The sequence below is a fragment of the Mauremys reevesii genome, linkage group 7 (genome assembly GCF_016161935.1).
Source record: "Mauremys reevesii isolate NIE-2019 linkage group 7, ASM1616193v1, whole genome shotgun sequence".
NCBI classification, from domain to species: Eukaryota; Metazoa; Chordata; order Testudines; family Geoemydidae; genus Mauremys; species Mauremys reevesii.
Genome location: NC_052629.1, coordinates 17,064,809 through 17,079,150, shown reverse-complemented (window position 1 = coordinate 17,079,150; position 14,342 = coordinate 17,064,809). Strand labels below are relative to the sequence as shown.

The 14,342-nt window shown below is 42.7% G+C and overlaps 1 pseudogene; it reads left to right on the top strand.

Annotated features, from left to right (window-relative positions):
* Window positions 1-7,301: 7,301 nt before the first annotated feature.
* Window positions 7,302-13,419, top strand: LOC120408978 (annotated as a pseudogene).
* Window positions 13,420-14,342: the final 923 nt, after the last annotated feature.

The following is a 14,342-nucleotide window of genomic DNA, read 5'->3' as shown; positions in this document are numbered from 1 at the left end:
CAGTTCAACAGATGAGTCTATGATGTATTTCATTTCATAGGGTGTGTGATTTGGTAAAGTACTGTATGCATTTGTAACTTTAGCTTTTAAAAAGTGGGAGAGTTACTATATACATACTTCTTAGCTACTTTAATTGGGTTTGTATTTAATTATGCTCACGCAAAGCAAGCACACTCCCATAGCAGCAGCAAGAAATTTTTTTACAAGTTAAGAAATAGAATTAAAATCTTCTCTTCACAAGTAGGTGAGTTATCTGGCAATCAGGCTCTTGGGGATGATGTCAAGGGAATCCACTGAAAATGCATAGGGAGTTCACTGATATCCTAATAGGAAAGATGGGGTGTTCTCATTCAGTGGACCATGAATCAGTTGAAGAAGAAGCTTAAAAGACCCATGAGGAACTAGGTACCAGGGGGTCCATGCCTGAGAGGAACCATCCAGTGGGTTGTGACCCAAAATCTGAAATAAAGCTATAAATGATTAGGAATGAAGAGATCTTACTATAGCAGTCCTCAGAATCTGGCAGACCCAGCAGCGCTCTGAAGATACAAAAGCCAGGAGCCCTCAGCCCCAGTTCCAAAAGTCACTAGTTCTTTAAAGAAACAAAACAAAACTTAGTTCATAGGGTGGGACCTTAGAGCCAAACTGCTCTGGCCCCACTAGGCTGTTCTTACAACCTCTTCAATTAAAATAATATCACTTTGACCTTATATATGTGTGTCATAGGTCTCACCCCCACTTAGAGCTGTTGGGTTCCAAAATGGGGACCTGCATGGACTCTTCTAAACTAAAATCCTAGTTTAGATCTGGTAAAAGCTGCCACCACCCAATAATGTACGTGTATTGGGACACAGTCCTTCCCCAAAATCCTTGGGGATCCCAAGAGCCCCAAATCCATGGAGTTCTTACACCTAGGAGAAATAAACCATTCCCCCCTGCTTCCTCCCCCCTCCCTTTTCCTAGGAGAGATACCGGGCTCCAACTACAGAGGGATGCCGTCCTCCTCCCTCCTCCCCTTTCCCTGAGAATTCACCCAAGGAAAGATCAACCAAGTCCTTAACAGAAAAGATTTATTAAAGAATAAAAAGAAAGTAACTGTCTCTGTAATACCAAGATGGAACAATACACAGGGTCTAAACTTATCAATCTCTGGAGAGAATCCCCCCTCCTTTCTTTCTCAGTAAAAGCAATAACAGTACAGAATTAAAGAAATTCTATAGCAAAACACAGAATTGCAAATACAGAAATAAAAGTATAAGAATACTAGTTCCTTGCTAATACTCACTAGCTTGAATAGAAGAATTTATTGCAGAAACCTGGGAGGACTTGATTAAGATGTCTGGACTCCCTTAACTCCCAAGAGAGACTCTCTAACACAAAGGATACAGGAAAAAAAACTTCCCTCCACAGGGATTTGAAAATCTCTTGTCCCTGATTGGTCCTCTGGTCAGGTGTCCACAGGTACTGCTTGTTAACCCTTTACAGGTAAAAACAAACCTTAACCCTTAACTGTTTATGACAATGTGAAATATGGAGTTCCTGTCCCTCAGCATTAAACCTTAGGTACACATTGACTTGTCCAAAAGGTTCCTAGCATCTAATTTGTTGTGAAGAGTTCTAAGCGTGGTCTACCCTTAAAATTTATATTGTCATAGTTATGTCGGTCAGGGGTGTGGAAAGCCACACCTCTGAGTGACACAGCTATGCTGACAAAAACTCCAGTGTCAACACAGCTATGTTGATGGAAGAGTGCTTCTGTCGGCATCACTAACATCATTCATATATCAGCATTTCTAGATCAGCAGAAAATCGCCTTCTGTCAGTATATACTGTCGCTACTCAGTGGCGATGCCAGCATAGTTATGCCAACATAGCCCTAGTCACTCACCTTCCATTAAAACAAGTGGAAGTCCCAAAGCAAAAGCCATGCGTAAGTCTTTGAAAGTTTACCAGCAAGTATTCAACTCAAATATTAACTCTAAAGAGAGGGAAGATTTGTAACTCTTTTGTTAATGAAAAATCAGCAGAAATTGCTTTTTTCCCAATAAGTTAATCTGACATGTTATAACATGCTGTAGAGACAGGAAAGCATCATTTAATGCATTGGCATTTGTACTACGTTTTGTTACAGGTCCTATCACAGGAACTGCTCAGTATATTAAAGTCACTGTGCCTGATCCCTACAATGTGTTAGGCAATACAACTCCTAATAAGTTATTGAAAACAAAAGCAATTACTATTTGTCATATATTATCGTTAAACTATTTATAGACTTGCAAGTGTTGCCACCATCTTGTTTTTGGCTTTGAGAGCAATGTGTATGGTATGTTGTGATGCATCATGGTAGCTTCCGGAAACAATTCAACATGACAAATCATACATTAGAGTGAGGCTGCAATGGAAAGCTGGAGCATGCACATTAACACATCACTTTTCTGGTTATGGGAATCTAAGCAAAAATGAAACTATCTAAAAGTTAAGCTGCCAGAATTTATTCAGAAAGTAGCAGTATGAATGGCTGGGTGAAGAAAAAAGGATACAAACCCACTGGAAAGTAGCTATGGAAGTATCGATCCTGGCTTGCCACACAGTAACTCCCCACATAGACAAATCTTAAAGGTCTGGAAAAGGATCATGAAGAAACCCCTGGGAAAAATCCTATACCCACTGAAGTCAATGGCAAAACTCCTGTTGATTACAGTGGGATCAGGATTTCACCTCCTATGTTTTAAATATTTGTGCTCAATGGGTTAAATTAAAAATTAATGGATGATGGAAACAAAAGGACAGATTATGTGTGTTTGCTTTTGGGGTAGGCAATGAGTTTGCACAGAAATCCTCTTCCCCTTCTACCTTCTGCCAATGCCAGAATTCTCTATGAGAAATTATTTCTAATTTTCCAAGATAGTAACATAATTACTGTCAACAGTGACCTTAATTCCAGTTTTGTCCTGCTTCAGACTAGATTGCGAGGCATAATACACCAGCCAGATACTAATAGTTATCTACAGACGTGGAAACCACTGTTACACAATGTTCAACTTATTTCCCTGACAGACATCCCTTGTTTTTCAAACATTCAAAGTAGCTTCTCCATCATTTTTAAAGGTGATTAATCCCACCTTTTATCTCATGCCCCTCAGCAGAATCCATTTGCTTTGGACACAGCCTTTCTCTGGGACGTATTTGTCCCTTTCTTCTGACTGTTGCATTATTTAGGTCAAGTTCCAAATACCTATAGCGCTTTCTGGTTTATTAAGTTGTTGCTGCTGGCAGCCTTTCAAGAACTAGCTGAAGGAAGTAGTTATACAATGGCGATATAGATTTCCTTATCTTGATTATTTAATTTTAATTACTGCCAGAAAGAGCTCTCCTTTGAACTCATTTTATACCAACCTTAAAGTCAAATCACCTATCGCCTTAGTCTCTACTGTCACAAACTTTAAATTCAAAACAGATATCCTGCTGCTTTCTCTGAAATAAACATTGGAAATGAGACATTAAAAGAAAAGAAATGTCAAGCTGCTACACTTTGATGGCTAGTTTATTTGTTCCGTAGGAAGCTGATGGCTTCTCCTAATAATATTCAAAAGCAGTTGTAGCTTCTTGTTTCCTTACAGGCAATTTCTAATTTGTAGAATAAGAATTGAGTTTGCAGTAAAAAAGAAAGATGCAGTTTTCACAGTGATTTTCAACCATAGAGAAAATTGTAGTGATCTTTCTGGAGGCTTTACACAGTCCTCCTTTTATCAGCACACCATATGAATTACCCAGTGGCTCCATCCTAACCCTACACAATACCTGTGCATGGTCACCCAGTTTGATACATTTTACTTTTCTTCTGGGATAAAAAAGAACTATCCAATCATAATTATTTATTCTTTTGAACTTGCCTGCACTGATCCTCAACACATTGCCCTTCTGTCCAGGGCAGGATGAATGCCTCAGTGCAGCACCATCCAAATGTAACTGACTTAGCCAAAATGCAGTCATGAAAGTCACACAAAGTTACCACTTGATTTTCATCTCTTTGGCATAGCTGCTGTTTATTGATATCCATTCTCTTATAAGAGTTGTCAATATTTTCTCTTTTCCTGCCAATCCATAGCTATTATCATTCCTCCAGTGTTCAGTATCTCCTTCACCATGATTTACTCTATTTTTGAGTTGTCCGCCCCACTGGGCCAGATCTTTCATCTATTTCCTGGAATGATTTAGCCCTCCATGTGTTATTCACCATATTATCCTTCAGCCCATGGGTTCTCCAACTGTAGATCCAACAGCATCACAAACACTGGCCCTTTTTTATGGCTAGAGCAGAGAAAAGTCCTGAAACTATGTGGGTCCGTCCCCAAACACAGTTTTTATTGTTGTTGTTGCTGCAAAATGGGGTCCTGGCATGGCAAAGGTTTAGAATTGCAATAGTTCATACTTGGCTAGCCAGCCATTAGCTTCTATCCCATCTTCTCTCAATGTCCATTTTCTTTCCCATATAGTCTGTACAATGTGTTAAAGCATCGGCAGTAGATCATTTGTGTTTCAGTATGAGATGTGGTCATCAATTCATTCAGATGCTTTTGTTTTATTCACACACTAAATGAAATCATGCACTATTTTTATTTAAGTTCAGTTTTGTAAAAATCAAAAACTTTCATGCTCATAGTCTAGCCAGCATTTCTGACTCAAAGATATCTTTGCATCTACTCTCTGAGAACCCACCATGCAAGCTGTACATTTTTAACATTAGGGAAACATAAGAGACCGCTCACAGAGTAAGGTACCATTCGATGTAAGCAAAGGTGGCAGAATCTGGCTCTTAGAGAGAATGTTTGCTTTGGTATTGTCCTGATTCTAACTGGTAGACACTGAGAATTATGTAAGTACAGAAAAGAAATGCCACTATTTTGGGATTCATATTTCAGAAACCTCTTTCTGTGTTGCACAGTTTGTGTGGTTAAAACTAAAATATCCCAATAGGAAAGAGATCTATAATGTTACTAAGACATAATTTCTGTTGACTTCGTGGAAAGTGTAATTTGCTTTTTGTTTTTTTAAGTGAAGTAGTATATACCCTTCTTACAAACCATGGCTAGATTCTCAGTTAGTATAAACCACTGTAGCTTTCCCAAAGGCAGTGACGCTAAGCTGATTTACACTGGTGGAGAATACAGCTCCCTTTCTATAGAAGACAATAGCTATGGTATGAATATACAGAAAAACAAACAAGTAGCTCTAGATTCACACAATTTTATTATAATAGAATTTAGCACCAGGCTAGATACAACATGAATTCCAATAAAAAGTCTCATTTTGGAAGCATGGGTTGGCTGATTTTCATTAGTAAGTTATAGATTTGCAACTTTGCTCTGATTGGGCAATAAAATGAGGAATAAATTATAATGGTATGAAACTCAGCCAGCCTCAGTTGATATGCGCTCTGAATAATTATTATAAATGAAGCAGCCATGGTAAGTAGTTAGTTTCTCTCTAAGACTTGATTCACTCATGTTGTACCAACTAAGTGCCTCTTTTGCACTTTCTTTTACACTTTACTTGTATTTATTTATTTATTTATTGTTTTGCAGCATGAAGGAAAGTATTTTAAAACATTAAGTACTATGTGTATTATCCCGTACTAGGATAGCACATTATTCTTCTGACAATCAGGTTGGAGTTCCTGTAATGACAGTATTGAAAAGCTCCAAGTTTTCTTATGCAGGGTCAGGCCCCAGTCCTACATCAGGATCCATTAGCATAGATCAGGGGTATCCAATAGGCAGACCACAGGCCAAATCTGGACTGGCAAATGGTTTTGAATGGACCTCAAAATCTTTTTATTTACTTATTATTATCAGAGAATCATAGAAGATCAGGGTTGGAAGGGAACCTCAGGAGGTCAACTAGTCCAACCCCCTGCTCAAATGACCAATCCCCAACTAAATCATCCGATAAATCATTATAAATTAATCATATAAATCATCCGATAAATAAATCATTTATTGTTGTTGTTGTTTTTCTATTATGTATTAATACCTGGGGGAGCAAACAACTGTGCATCTCTCTCTATCAGTATTATAGAGGGTGAACAATTTATGAGTTTACCCTGTATAAGCTTTATACAGAGTAAAACGGATTTATTTGGGTTTAGACCCCATTGGGAGTTGGGCATCTGAGTGTTAAAGACAGGAACACTTCTGTTAGCTGCTTTGAGGTAAACCTGCAGCTTTGGGGCAAGTAATTCAGACCCTGGGTCTTTCTTGGAGCAGACGAGAGTGTCTGGCTCAGCAAGACAGGGTGCTGGGGTCCTGAGCTGGCCGGGAAAGCAGGGGTAGAAGTCTCAGACATCGGGTGGCAGCTTCCAAGGGGGTTCTGTGATCCAACCCGTCACAGCAGCATATAGGCTGAGTCTCTGGCTCTAGTTACACCTTCTTGTATGCTCTGAAACATTTACTCAAGTGATTAACATTACACACTTCAATAGTATGTAAGGGCCTAACAGTTTGCAGTATTAGAGTCATGTGAGTATGCAGGAAAATGCATCTTCCAGCTTGTGAGGATTAAAAAAGTCATGCAGGGCAAAATGGGAGCAGCTGTCCATTATGTTTCCTAAAAAAAAAAGGATAAATTCAGTTAGAATCTTACCACTACAATTAATGACATTTATTCTCCTAACTAACCACCAACCTTTAAGGTGTTAATTTACTACTGAATGTACACTGCATAAAATATAGGAAAAAGCCCTTCTGATATTTAGCAGCATCACAGACTAACTACAACTGATACGTCCCATCCAAATTAAAAATGTTTAGCAGTACGTTCCAAGAACCCTTCAGGAATTTCCCGCCACACAGCTCAAGATAGGGACAAGTGGGACAAGTTCTCATTACTCCCCATTCCAAATTCTGCTCTGGGCACTGGAAAGGGCTCTGCTTGCCTGCAGATTACTTACTACAGGCTGAGAGAAGATCAATTAACTGACGCAGCTGTGAATGGGCATGGGGTATAAAGGGATTCGGAGCAACAACCTTTGTGTATGGTGCAATTGCTCGGGTGAAATAGTCAGAATGGGTGAAAGTAGGAAGCGGATCTTTCTGCTCCTGATAATTAATACAGTACCGTACATTGTTCTAACCTCTGGGATTTGTCTCAGAGTGTTTTAGCAGGGTTGGAGACTCTCAAACAGAGTTAATATTTCCCCAAGACGGTCCTATGTGCCATCACCTGCTCCATCCCTTCTGTGGGCTCTAGCTAGAGCTGTGCCCTCATGACAATCTGTTACCTTGCAATGCCAAAAGTCTCAGATGGTAGCAACTGTGCACCAGGGCCTCTTTGGAACAGGCCACCTGGTCAAAGCTACTGATCTGAGCCTTGGCCCAGCTGCTTGCCAGCACTCTGCTTTGAATGCTGCAGCCAACAGGGTTATCTTTCAGATGGGGCTGCATGAATGTGGCAGTGTTCTACAGGTAAGGACTGGATTTGCTCTCTCAAAATTAAACTGTTCAACTCTAGTCCGCTTGCATGGTCAGTATCTAATGACTCCCCCCTTAGATCTGTCTAGCTGTGGATAACCAGAAAACTCTTCTGGCTTGCGTAATGCTGACATCTCTAAAACAACAGAACCTGGAGGTATTATTGGTGTGGCAGGGTTCTCAGCACAAGTGCAGTCACAGTGCTAGCTGACCCGTGCAAGGTGGAACAGGAAGCACAGTACAGACAGTCTGTGCCCTTTGTTTACTCCTCCTGTGAAGGTGAGAGAAGCTGCTGGGATTCTGCTTCTCCCTACAGGCAGCAGGGAGTCCAGCTGTTGTGCCACCGCGTTCTGACTAGGGTGACTGTACGTCCCATTTTGGCTGGGACAGTCCCTTTTTTGAGCCCTGTCCCACCCATCCTGATTTTTTTTTTCAAAAGTGGGCATTTGTCCTATTTGCTCTTGCCAACTTGATCAGTGCCCACTTTTGCCAAAAAGCTGGAGAGCAGAGGAATATGGGGGTGAGTGGCAAACTCAGCCCTGCACAGAGAGGGAGGCAGGGTTTGAGCGAGCAGCGACGCCAACCTCGTGCAGGGAGGGGGAGACGTGGCTTAGGTAAGTGGCTCACCCTAGTTCTGAGAGTGCACTGCATTGTGATGTGACTTCAGTACGTGACACTGGAGTGAGATAGACACTTTAATGGGTATTAGGGGTGGGATCCTCAAAGGGACTTAGGGGTTGCAACGTTGGGTGTTGTGGCACGTAACTTTTAGGCACCTTGAAAATCACGGGAACATCACTGCAATCCACAAAGCTGCACTGGGTGTCTAGGTTCACTGTACACTGCATGCGGAGGGACAGGCGCCTTACAATGTGATCCAAAGAAGCCAGCATGCTAGTTGGGGAGGCTTTTTAGCTAATCAATGGGAGATGCCCAATGACTATTCCACTGTGGATAAATCATTAAATGGTGGTTGGGCCAGCGAGAGACAGGGACTAATTCTGTAGTCTGGTGGTTACGGCATCCACCTAGGAAGTGGGAGACTCCTGCTCCACTTCCTCTGCTCCAGTCCCTCCTTCATTATTTATCCACATTGGAACAGCTTCTACAGAAGAGATGGGAGCCCCATACCAGAATATCCCATAGCTCAGTGGGTAGAGCACTCTCCTGCAAGGTGGAAGCCGTCTGTCCAAATACTTTCATGCCCTCAGGTGGAGTGGGGTGAACTGCACCTCCCAGCTGAGTGCTTTAACCACTGAGCTAAAAGTTATAAGGCGAGAACCACCAACACTGTCTCCTCCAGCCAGATTTTGAATGGGACCCAACCCAGTAGGCATAGTCAGAGGCCACCTGCTGGATCATCCCTGCCCTCCCCCTCCCCCCCATGAAATAATAGCTAAATGCTTATCTTCCCCTGGTTTTGCAATTTGCTCTGAGACTTAGGCTGGAAAGAGGCATCCAGACACCTAGAGGGAGGCAGCAGTGCACATGCTAGAGGCAGAAATGTAGGTGCTGCAGCTGAGGGAACCTTTACCTTGAAAACTTAGGTGCCAAGCGAGTCTAGGTGGCTACAATGTTCAGTGGAGGGTTGGCAGATCACAGTGGAGCCAAAACTGGGACTTGGGTACCTAAACCAAAACCTTAGGTATCTAAGTACCTCTGTGGATCCCACCCTCAGTCTGCATCACATCTACCTTTTGGTTCTCAAACTAATTAAAATACTCTGTTACTTCTATAACATTCCTAAAGACTACAACTTTATACAAACCAATCTGCTTAGGGAAATGAATAGGGGTCTCATTTATCTAATTCCTTCTAACTGGTGCCTGTCCTTGTTAAAGCAGGTTAGGTGTGAATTCATGTAAAGCTGCTGGGATGAAGTCCTCATCCACTTCACACGGCCATCCAAAATCCAGATCAGAGTTTACTAGGGACTTTCTCAAGTGTCAGAGTAGCAGCCGTGTTAGTCTGTATCCGCAAAAAAAAACAGGAGTACTTGTGGCACCTTAAAGACTAACAAATTTAAGCATGAGCTTTCGTGAGCATCCGAAGAAGTGAGCTGTAGCTCACGAAAGCTCATGCTTAAATACATTTGTTAGTCTTTAAGGTGCCACAAGTACTCCTGTTTTTTTTTCTCAAGTGTGTCATGCTTGAGAATGAAGAGGCCTCCCATATCTGAGATGGGGATCAATTGACTAACAAATTCACTTAAAATGAAATTGTGCCACCCTATACTGGCTCAGGTACATCTCTGAAAAGAAGTCTTGGTGGTAGTTGCATGTCTATTCTCCCACTTGCAATCCAGAGTATTAAAGTAACTTCTTCCCACAACTGAAAACTGGAGTAACTAGTAAATGGGACCTTTAAAACTGCCAAAGGAGCATTTACTACATTGGTGACTACCTGGGCACCTTTCCTTTGCTTTGGGGTAAAAAGACAATCTCTGAGGGTGACCTGATTCCAAACAGTTGTGGGTCTACAATTTGGGGAAAAGAACCTGACTATCACTATTTCTAATACTTCCATAGAAGGCAGAAGAAACTACTGAATGCAGTTTATAATCTCCTCAGGGAGCTTCAGATTTCCATGGCATATTGTGACAAATGTTTCTGCAGGAGTTACCCTGCCATGGAGCTAACACTTAAGGCCAAAACATAGCCTGAGTGCTAGATGCCTTGCTGATTTGATAGTCTTTAAATGAAGGATTAATTATACTAGATTCTCTCCCTTCAATATGTGAATCTTTCCAGATGACACCAGACAGCACAAACCTTTTTTACAAGCCATCCCCTGAAAACAACTCTATTATCTTAAGAACAAATCCAGCTGTGATTCCTATTGAGTGTTGTTATCTAAGGTGAGTCAGGCACTTTAATCTCATCTTTCACATTTCACTTGCCAGTCTTGGTTCTGCTTTAGCAACTGGCGGGGGGAGCGGATCTAGACGTGGGCATTGCAACATTGAGTGTCTTGGTGTCTAACTTTTATGGCTAGAAAGTCACAGGAACAAAATTTCAAACAACCCAAGTTAGGGAGCCTAGGCGCCTAGACAATGACCCTGCCGCCTCTTGGGGAGCTGGAGTATGTCAACGGGAAAAGCCCTTTTGTCAACATAGTTCTGTCTGCACGGGAGGCTGTCAGTATAACTGTCACTTGAGGGTGTGGATTTTCCACACCCCCGAGTGACGTAGTTATACTGACATAGGTTGGTAGCATAGACCAAGCCTCATAAGTCTGGGCTGCAGGAAGGTGCCTATCTCTGCTAGTGTTCCACAAACAGGAACCCGCTGCCTGGAGTCAGACAGCTTAAGCACCTAAAGTGTTCCTTGCAGGAACAAGTTCAGCACCTGCCTTGCTCCACACACAACCTTCAGAGGAGGAGATGGTAGTGCTGGTGCTGTTCTGGGCCAGAGAGAGAGAGAGTGTCTATAGTCCAGTTGCTAGGGCTCCCACCTGGGAGGTGGGAGACCCTAGGTCCCATCCCTCTGCTCCAATCACTCTTTCATTACTTAACCAGCTTCAGCAGGACAGATTGAGGGAGCCCCACATCAGACTATCCCATGGCTCAGTGGTTAGAGTACTCACCTGGGATATGGGAGACCAGATTCAATTTCCCCTTCCCTGCCTGAGGTGGGGGAGGATTTGAATAGAGACTCTATCTCTTTTCTTCCAGTCAGGCAGAGAGGGGGAAATTGAACCAGGGTTTCCCACATCCCAAGTGAGTGCTCTAACCACTGGGCTAAAAGTTAAGGTTGGCATCACCATCTCCTCCAATCAAATTTTGAATGAGATCTCTGAGCTCATCTACTGGATTTGCCCCTGCATGCATCTTAGGTGGCTACATGCCTATCTGCCCCCTGTTTGTGAATTGCTCTGTAGCTTAGGCGGGAGATAGGTGTCCAGATGCCCAGAGGGAGGCAGAAGTATGCATGCCCCAGAATTTCCTAGGCAAATTTTGCAGTGGCAAGTTAGGTCCTGAGTTTAGTGCCTACAGGGTTAGGCGACAGCCATGCAGGAGCCTAATAGATCCCAATGGTGATGCACATGGGGGACTCTGGGTTTCTATATTTCAGGAGAAACAATGTGAGCAGAAAGCAATCAAGCCAACATGGATTCCCTTCAGGCCTATGCTATCTGCAGAAGAGAGGCTGGGCTTTTCCTTGCATCTGATGAATGGTAGGTGATATGAAAAATGTGGGGACTTCCTTGGCAGTAGCCAAAATCATAGCAGCATAAGGCAGATGACATGCAAAAAAGACTCCTTACTGGGTGTCTTAAAGGCAGAGGAGTCTAGTATGTGTGTGTACACATTTGGGTTTCCAGTTCAAGTTACTTTCTATGTGGGGGAGTGATGAAAGCTTCCTGGGGGAGTAGCTCAGTAGGGACCAGCACTTATCCTGGAGCATGCACTGCTTCTTGCTCCTGATATGTCTGGCTAGAATGCATGGGCTTTCTTCTGGAAAGAGAAGATGCTGCATCTTGTAATGATCACTGTAGTAAATACCCCCACTCTCCTCCTCCAACACAATAATAGCTGGAAACACTTTCCCTTGATTCACCTTTGTTAAATCTAAGCACACAGCTTGTCGGGCTTTTGCAGATGACTGGGCAGCTGAGAGGACCTCCAGTGGATTCCACCTGGGGATATGATTCACATTCAAGCTGATGTCAGTACTGGAAGTCATGTTGTACTAAAGTGCTTTACTGACAGTTGTGTAGCTACGCTAATTCCACAGCGGGACTCCACTCTCCAATATGTGATCAACTTCAATGGGTAGGATCTCGGCGGGAGGGGCTTTCGTGGCCTGACATACCTTGTAAAGAGCTAATGAGTAAAGGATTGCTCTAACCAGGATCTTTTCAACCTAGCTATCTAGTAGATGGGAGATCAGATGATACATCCTCAACTTTCCTATCCCCATGGCCTCAGCAAGATACCCTTCAGTTCACAGTTGACATTTTCAGGTTTGCTGGAGATACTAGAAGATCTATTTCCTTTACTCCAGACTAGAGGCCTAAGTTCCACAACATTGTAGTGTTACCTTGTCCCACTCTGACAGTTTTGATCCCTCTATTCACAATTGCGCCTAGATCTATATTACATGCCATATAAAGGTCACTGCAGCCGACCAAGCTCCAGATTCTCTGAACAAGGCTTGTTACTTCAACAAAGCAAACAATACATGAGTAAACTTTTTGGGGGTGGATGGGGATGGGAGAGGGAAATGGAAGAGCAGTTGAAAAGCCAAGGTTTCTCCCTGTAAATGTTGCCATCTCTCCCCCTGCAGCTGGTCACCTGTGGAAGGCCCCAGGAATATCTGTAGCTCCTGTGAAACTGGGAACTGTGGGTCACCTGGAGGACAGAAGACTTACCCCTCTGCATAGACTCTGGAAGAGAGATGTGCCTTCTAGTCATGGTATGTGTGTTGCATGCATCTAATCAACAAACAGGGAGCATGTTTATCTTCAGGCAGAGCCTGTAAAGCTTTCACTTGGTCTGATTAAGTGAACTATCAGGTCTCGCAAACATGTCTGATGCACGAGTGGACTAACTCATAACAAGCTCCCTAATACTGTACCTCTTTCAGTGAAGCAGCACCTACTTTCAGGGATGCTGAGGCTGATAGTGTGGTGGGACCTCTTTCCATCCTTGATGCAGATCAACACTCCAGGAATTTTCCAGAAAACATAACCAAAATGGCAAAGATGGGATCACAAGGAATGAATTTGACTGTGTGACATGGCTGCCAAACTCATGACTCAAGTCCTAAACCTGTGTTTTCTCCTACAAGTCTAGCAGAGAAGCTCTGATGGTGCTGTGGTTATCATTGCTTGTTGAAGCCATTCACTTGCCTTCACTTTCCTGGGAATTTTTCATGTGTACAAGAAATACAGGGATTATTGGTCTGTCTTTCCTAGTCTGTACAATAAACAGGAAACTATATTTCAATCTCTCTGGTCAATCCAGATCTTCTAACGGGGCAGAAGTGTCGCTGTGTGTTCTAGTGGGCACTCTGATTCAGTAGTTATCTCTTGGTTGAAGACTGTGGGTAAGAAACACCTAGACTGAAAGAAGGATGGAAACTATCACCGTAATGATTAATTGGCACTAGCCTGGATCTTAAAGCCCAGCTGTTGCCTTCTTTGGGTAGAAAAATTCAAATAGTCTCTAGTGAATAAGTACTTTCACCAGAAAGTACTTATTCACTACAAAGCTACAGAAAGTACAAAGCTGTTCTCCTGGACAGTATTTCCTTTCATATGGGAGTCCCTAATACCCAAGAGTAGGTATGAATGGTGGCTGTGTACATAGGAATAGAGCTGGTTGCAACACTTACAATTCAATGAAATGTCAAAATGGGCTGGTTTGTCTAAAAGTTGGGGGAGGGCAGGGAGGTTGAGAGTCTGAGCCTGGTCATTAGCATATGGGCCTAGGATGTGGGAAACCAAAGTTCAAGTCCCTGCTCTTCCTGATTCAGAGTGATCTGGGATCTACTGGATGCCAGCAGAAAGCCAAGCACTCAGTTGATATATTCAACAGAAATCAGAGGATGGCCCTCCCCAAGGATTCCTGAGATCAGAGTATGTAGAACCAAGGCCACCCTGTGGAACCCTAGAGTTGACTGAACCCAGTAAGAAGCTGGAGAATCCAAAGTGCACCAGTCTCTTAGAACAGCTGTGCAGAAAGGACTCTTCCCCCATCCCAAATGCTGAGATCTCATTTGAAAGATTGTATTTCCCCTTATATTCTTTAATATAAGTAACTGTAGGTTATCTTGCTAAGTCTATGCTCTCTAGTCTGACCTCAAGTAACCATATTCTAGATTTTAACTCCTTATTAAGTCCAAGCAAATTGGCCTAAGCGATTTGAAT